We start from the raw sequence: 8,065 nt of genomic DNA on the forward strand, positions 1-8,065 counted from the left end.
GGACGGCGCCGTCCCCAGGCTGGTAGGAAGAAACCGGAGGGCAGGTGCGGATGGTGACGCTGCCAGAAGCCCAGCCGGTGACGATGGTGCTGTCGGCGAGCACGCCTCGTCGGAGCGGTCGTCCTCGCCCTTGATGCATCATGGGTTGCCGCCGTATTCCTCACCGTTGTTGCTCAAAGCCCCCGCCATGGCGGCTGAAGCGGACATCGGGCACTTTGGAGGGCCCCGCAGAGAGCATGGTCATCTCCAATGACCCAAAGCAAGAAGTATGCCATCCTATGAAGAAGCATGCACGGGCACAAGGAACCCGCCCACACGCAAGACATGCAGGACCCCGAAGGGAGGGATCTGCCGCTAACAATGACAAGCCACCCCCGCAATCTCCATTTGACATCACAAAAAAGGGGGGATAGGCCATGGTTTACTACCATGCCTTGCGTCCATTATGGGCTCCGACATGGTGTCGCTCATGTAACCTCTCACGAAATTTGAAGCTCCAGGCAGCCCGGCGGCGAGCACACCAGAGTTGCTACCTCCAGTGCTACCATCGCGCCGCCCGCGCGCCCCCTGAGGCCCGTGCAGAGACAGGAGAGGGGCCCATCCCCCCCTCAAAGGCGTGGCCACAACCCTCGACTCCCCAGACATCGACATGAGCATTCAGCGTCATCAACCCCAAGCTAGGGCCCGGGGCTTGACCTCGGGCTCTCCCTTTCAACATAACCAGAAGAGAGCAGGGAATGGAGGGCGAGAGGTGCGTGGGTGAATATTTCCGCTCCCTCTTGCCCCTCTTTTATAGGCGGACCGGGGCTGGTGGCTGATCCCCCCAGCGGGTAACCGCCGCCCTCCTCCGCCAATTGAAGAAGACCGGGCCCCTTCCTTGACGCTCTCCCACACCATGCGCCTCCGTTACCTACCCCACTCAATGCATGTAGCATACGTGCCCAGGGATAAGGGCGTGGTGGAGGAGTGAATTGGCAGTTACTCGCCCGTGCATTAAAGTCATTCACGGGCCATTACAAGGATGGCCCCACTGAAATTGGCATTATGCGGCGCACGGGAGAACCAGAAACTGAACTAGGCACAGGTTAATGAAGAAGCAAAGAAGATCTTAGAAGACAAGCATGTGCACTGGTTAGGGCCTACCCCGACGACGCCCGACAGCACGTTCGAGCCAGGCACCGGGGCTCCTGTTGGTGCAACAAACCCTGGGTTTGTTGCCTAGACTGTGCACATGCCTAAAAGAGCAAAGTTGCAACATCCAAGACAAGGCCAAGCTGAAGAGATCAGCTCTTTGAGAAATCAGAGGACAGATCAAGAAGACCAAGTCAAGCCAAAGGAAGCAAGATACCATTAAAGGAAAACCTCCCTTGTCGGGCAGGCGAGCCTGGCGAGGTCAATGTTACCCCAGAAGAAAACCTCAAGACTGTCCGGGCAGGCCTACCGAGCACAACAAAGGCAAACCACCCCGCCAAGGCTCCACCTCTCCACCTTGCAGCGGCGCAAGTCATCGATCGGTGCGGTGTCGAGCCCCCAAGTGACTAAGTGGTTGTTTCTAGCCACATGGCAGCCACTTCCTACGGAAGACACCTCCAAATGACACCCATCCAGCGATGTGTCAAGCAGATAGGCCAGAAGGTGGCAGAACAACCCATAAAGGCTTTCCGGGCATTCCACGATGTGACACTAAGCAACACATTTAATGTGCTATGCCCTGTCTATAGAGTTAGGTATAACATCACTATTCGCTATCTAATCGGTGCATAATGACTGGTTTGCCATTGTGCTGACCCTTTGATCTATAAATGGAGGCCCATGGCAACCATAGAAGGGACTCGGACCCCTGTACACTCATACGCGCGTAGCTACTCTCACCTCAAGGCAACCCTGTCGGGCAAGAGCACTTCATTTTCCACCACCATCCACCATCAATCCACCAAAGCAAGAGTAGGGTTTTACGCCTCGCGGCGGCCCGAACCTGGGTAAAACTGCCTGTGTGATCTCTGCCGTGCTGCACAACGTTCTCTGCTCTTTGTGCAACGTGCTCATCCCCTTGTCGAACCACAAGGGGCTCGTGGCCCCATAGGTGGCTGTGGTTTCCCACGAAAATTTCCATCGGGTGCAACAAGATCAAGACCACGAGCTCGACATGACGGATGTCATCACCGAGCCCACCCCTGTGTCACGAGCAGAAGCTTTGCAAGCAAATACCACCTTTCGTCGAGATAAGATGTACCACTTGTCCCCTTTCGAATTGGCCACTGTGGGATCCCTTCCCACCTAAGTTTTGAGGGAAGAGGACCGAGGCCACTATAAATATAGGTTAGCCACCACTGTAGAGAGGGAGAGATCTTTTCCACCCTCACCACCATAGCCCTCGCGAGGCTATTCATAATATGTACTTGTTCACCCTCAGCCCCTCGTGAGGCCAATCCACCACAAAGCAGGAATAGCGTTTTACACCGCAAGGTGGCCCAAACCTGGGTAAACTGTTGTGTTCATCTTCTTCTCCACTCGAGCCCGCATCTAACGAGGCTAGGCTGTAGGGCGACGATCTTGAGACTTGAGAGGTTGAGATCTTCGCATAGGCCCCAGAGTTCGAGCCTTCTTGGGCCTGCGGAGCACTGAATCCGACATTTGGCGTGCCAGGTAGGGGTGTATCATTACTGACAATCACTCCCAATTTACAAGCAACCTCTTCAAGACATATTGCACTAACCTTGGAACGCAGATATGCTACGCTTCGGTGCCGCATCCATGGAGCAACGGCCAGGCTAAGCGCGCCAACACGGAGATCCTGAGGGGCCTCAAGGCAAGGAGCTTCAGGAAGAGGCTTGAGGCCCGCGGCAGGGGTTGGCTCGGTGATCTTCAGTCCGTGTTGTGGTCCATCCGCACGACTGCAACTAAGAGCCCACCGGCAAGACCATGTTCTTCCTCATCTACGGGGCTGAGGTGGTCCTCCCACACGAGGTCAAGCATCACTCCCCGTGGGTCCTGGCATTCGATGAGGCGCGTCAGGATGCCTCGCAAGGAACGGATCTCGTGCTCGGGGAGGGAGCCTATCGCCAAGCCTCACTCCGCTCGGTGAGGTACCAGCAGGTGGTTCGGCATTACCACTGCCGCAACATCCGCTCCCGGACCCTTGAGGTGGGAGACCTCGTCCTAAGGCGGGTCCTTTCCAGGGAGGGCCTTCACAAACTCTCGCCCATGTGGGAGAGCCCGTTCAGGGTCACCCGCATCTCCAGGCCTAGTGCTGTATGCCTGGAGACGTAGGACGGGGTCCCCATCCAGAATGCTTGGAACATCCAACATCTCCAGAAATTCTACCCATGACACTCTCACGTAATAATGAGTGGGGTTGTGCACGCCACGGAGTCTCCTGAGCACCGCCCTTGGGCCTCATAGGGGCTCCCACCCACGCCCAAGTGGAAGCGCCATGCTCCGCGCCGGCGGACGACACAGACAAACAACGACTATGCCCACACCAAGTGGAGGCCTCATGCTCCGTGTTGGTGGGAAGACTAGCCTAGGTTCCGGATGCGGCTGTTCTTTGCTTTCTCTTGTAACCAAAAATTTGCTATTTCTTGAAATGAAGTTTGAAGTTTCAACGTATTTATTTGAATGGAGGGTCGGAATTTTTTATTCTTGCGGCGTTTCCCCTTTTCAATCTTGTTTTCGGAGGAAGTAACAGTGGCCCATTGCTCCCTCCCTCGCGTCTCGTGAGTGGGGGCTGGGCACAGTGTTGTACTCAGGGCACACCCAGTGACGTTGTCACAACGACTGCCAATCCACCCGCACGCACATCTCGCCAAGGCCTTGGCCTTGGACCCTTGTGCGACACTCCTGAGCGAGCCAATAGGCAAGTGTGATTCCCGATCCCTGGTGAGGGAGTTCCGGACTAGGGGGTGTCCGGATAGCCGAACTATCATCATCGGCCGGACTCCAAGACTATGAAGATACATGTTGAAGACTTCGTCCCGTGTCCGGATGGGACTTTCCTTGGCGTGGAAGGCAAGCTTGGCGATACGGATATGTAGATCTCCTACCTTTGTAACCGACTCTGTGTAACCCTAGCCCTCTCCGGTGTCTATATAAACCGGATGGTTGTAGTCCATAGGACGAACAACAATCATACCATAGGCTAGCTTCTAGGGTTTAGCCTCCTTGATCTCGTGGTAGATCCACTCTTGTAACACACATCATCAATATTAATCAAGCAGGACGTAGGGTTTTACCTCCATCAAGAGGGCCCAAACCTGGGTAAAACATTGTGTCCCTTGTCTCCTGTTACCATCCGCCTAGACGCACAGTTCGGGACCCCCTACCCGAGATCCGCCGGTTTTGACACCGACATTGGTGCTTTCATTGAGAGTTCCTCTGTGTCGTCACCGATAGGCTCGATGGCTTCTTCAATCATCATCAACGATGCAGTCCAGGGTGAGATCTTCCTCCCCGGACAAATCTTCGTATTCGGCGGCTTTGCACTGCGGGCCAATTCGCTTGGACAACTGGAGCAGATCGAAAGCTACGCCCCTGGCCGTCAGGTCAGATTTGGACGTTTGAACTTCACGGCTGACATCCGCGGGGACTTGATCCTTGATGGATTCGAACCACAGCCGAGCGTGCCGCACTGTCGCGGCGAGCATGATTTAGCTCTGCAGCCGGACAGTACCCTGGAGGCCACACTCGAAACCGCTCCGATCTTCGATTCGGAGCCAGCTGCGCAGATCGAGGACGGATGCCTAGACACCGCCTCGGAGGCTGCAACCTCTACGGCGATAGAGCCGAACACTGACTTTGTCCCTCATAAAGCTCGTGACTCCGAGGTGCCGGACTCCTCGCCGGACTCCGAACCCCCCCCCCCCCCCCCCCCCCCGATCGAATCTGATTGGGCGCCGATCATGGAGTTCACCGCGGCGAACATCTTTCAACACTCACCTTTCGGCGACATCTTGAGTTTGCTAAAGTATCTCCCGTTATCAGGAGAGCCCTGGCCGGACTGCGGTCAAGACGGTTGGGATGCGGACGACGAAGAAATTCAAAGCCCACCCACCACCCACTTGGTAGCCGCTGTCGACGATTTAACCGACATGCTAGACTACGACTCCAAGGACATCGACGGTATGGATGGCGATGCCGGAGACGACCAAGAACCAGCGCCTACGGGGCACTGGACAGCCACCTCATCATATGACATATACATGGTGGATATCCCGAAAGATGGGAATGGCGAAGGAACAGAGGAGGATGACCCCTCCAAAAAGCAGCCCAAGCGCCGGCGTCAGCGGCGCCGCTCTAAATCCCGCCACAGCAAGAATGAAGACTCCGGCACCGAAGACAATAATACACCGGACAGTGCCGAAGACAACCCACTCCAGCAAGATGCAGCGCAGGAGGACGAAGATGCCAGCCCTTATGAAGGAGCGGCAGAAGAAGAGGCGGAGGATTATACGCCTCCCTCCGGAGACGAAGCGAGCCTCGACGATGACGAATTCGTCGTGCCTGAGGATCCCGTCGAACAAGAGAGTTTTAAACGCAGGCTTATGGCCACGGCGAACAGCCTCAAGAAAAAGCAGCAACAGCTTAGAGCTGATCAGGATCTGCTAGCCGACAGATGGACTGAAGTCCTCGCGGCCGAAGAGCATGAGCTCGAACACCCTTCCAAAAGCTACCCTAAACGCAAGCTGTTCCCCCGATTAGAGGAGGAGGCTTACGAACCCGCATCACCAGGAGACAATACGGCTGACCGACCACCCCGTGGTCGCGACAGAGAGGCCTCTAGGCCCTTCACTAGACCCGTACCCCGGCATCGCTCGAAAAGCACACGGCCACAGGGGAACACTCCGGACTTGCAAGATATATTGGAGGATAAGGCAAGACAATCAAGATCGATCTATGGATCACGTGGGCGTCCCACGATACGTGACGACAACTGTCGCGCCGGACACAGTAAGTCCGGCCGGGCCGAACAAAATAGACCAAGCTCCCTTGAGCTCCGTCGTGATATCGCCCAGTACAGAGGCGCTGCACACCCACTATGCTTCACAGATGAAGTAATGGATCATCAAATCCCCGAAGGGTTTAAACCCGTCAATATTGAATCTTATGATGGCACAACAGACCCCGCGGTTTGGATCGAAGACTATCTCCTTCACATCCACATGGCCCGCGGTGACGATCTTCACGCCATCAAATACCTCCCCCTCAAGCTTAAAGGACCAGCCCGGCATTGGCTCAATAGCTTGCCAGCAGAGTCAATTGGGAGTTGGGAGGACCTGGAAGCCGCATTCCTCGATAACTTCCAGGGCACTTATGTGCGACCACCAGACGCTGATGACCTAAGCCACATAATTCAGCAGCCAGACGAATCGGCCAGACAATTCTGGACACGGTTCTTAACCAAGAAAAACCAAATCGTCGACTGTCCGGATGCGGAGGCCCTCGCGGCCTTCAAGCATAACATCCGCGACGAGTGGCTTGCCCGGCACCTGGGACAGGAAAAGCCGAAATCCATGGCAGCCCTCACATCACTCATGACCCGCTTCTGCGCGGGTGAGGACAGCTGGCTAGCACGCAGCAACAACCTCAGCAAAAATTCTGGCAGTCCAGATTTCAAGGACCGAAATGGAAGGCAGCATCGTAACAAAAACAAACACCGCATTAACGGCGACAATAGTGAGGATACGGCAGTCAATGCTGGATTCAAAGGCTCTAAACCCGGTCAGCGGAAAAAGCCATTCAAACAAACTACTTCGGGTCCATCCAATTTGGACCGAATACTCGACCGCTTGTGCCAGATACACGGCACCCTCGAAAAGCCAGCTAACCATACCAACAGGGACTGTTGGGTATTCAAGCAGGCAGGCAAGTTAATTGCCGAAAACAATGACAAGGGGCTGCATAGCGACGACGAGGAAGAGACTCGACCGCCAAACAATAGAGGACAGAAGGGTTTCCCCCCACAGGTGCAGATGGTAAACATGATATACGCAACGCACATACCCAAAAGGGAGCGGAAGCGTGCACTCAGGGATGTCTACGTGATGGAGCCAGTTGCCCTGAAGTTCAATCCATGGTCCTCCTGCCCGATCACTTTTGACCGAAGGGACCACCCCACCAGCATCCACCATGGCGGATTCGCCGCATTGGTCTTAGACCCAATCGTCGATGGATTTCACCTAACAAGAGTCCTGATGGACGGCGGCAGCAGCCTAAACCTGCTTTACCAGGATACAGTGCGCAAAATGGGCATAGACCCCTCAAGGATTAAACCTACCAAAACGACCTTTAAAGGCGTCATACCAGGTGTAGAAGCCAATTGTACAGGCTCAATTACACTGGAAGTGGTCTTCGGATCCCCGGATAACTTCCGAAGCGAGGAGTTAATCTTCGACATAGTCCCGTTCCGCATCGGCTATCATGCCTTGCTCGGACGTACCGCATTTGCAAAGTTCAATGCGGTGCCGCACTACGCATACCTCAAGCTCAAGATGCCAGGCCCTCGAGGAGTCATCACGGTCAACAGAAACACTGAACGTTCTCTCCGCATGGAGGAACATACAGCGGCTCTCGCGGCAGAAGTGCAATGCAGCCTCTTAAGGCAATTCTTGAGTCCGGCCTTTAAGCGGCCGGACATAGCTAAGCGCGCCCGGAGTAACTTACAACAAGACCACCTGGCATGTTCCGAGCACGCGTAGCAATGCGGCCCCAACCCCAGCCCCTGCGAAACATCAAAGCAGGTCCTTCGCGTACACCATTACGCTCCGAAGATACCATGGGCATGGGGAGAGGGGCACGACCACGATAAGCCCAGACTGCGGCTCAATCACACCAGGGGCTCTCAAGTGTGTCGTTCTTTTTTCTTTTCTTTTTACCTTTTATTTTTTACCCACATGACTCCGTTTGTCAAAGGCCATGTCCGGCAGCAGACCTGCCGAACTCATGATGCAACAGCCAGGGAAGGATAAAGGCTACAACGAATATACAGGTGGTCTCCATTATGAGCATTTTTATACACCAATCTACAGCCTACCCCTGGAGGGGGACATGTTTAACAGTCCCATCCCTT

Source organism: Triticum aestivum, chromosome 6B, assembly GCF_018294505.1.
Source record: "Triticum aestivum cultivar Chinese Spring chromosome 6B, IWGSC CS RefSeq v2.1, whole genome shotgun sequence".
Lineage (NCBI taxonomy): Eukaryota > Viridiplantae > Streptophyta > Magnoliopsida > Poales > Poaceae > Triticum > Triticum aestivum.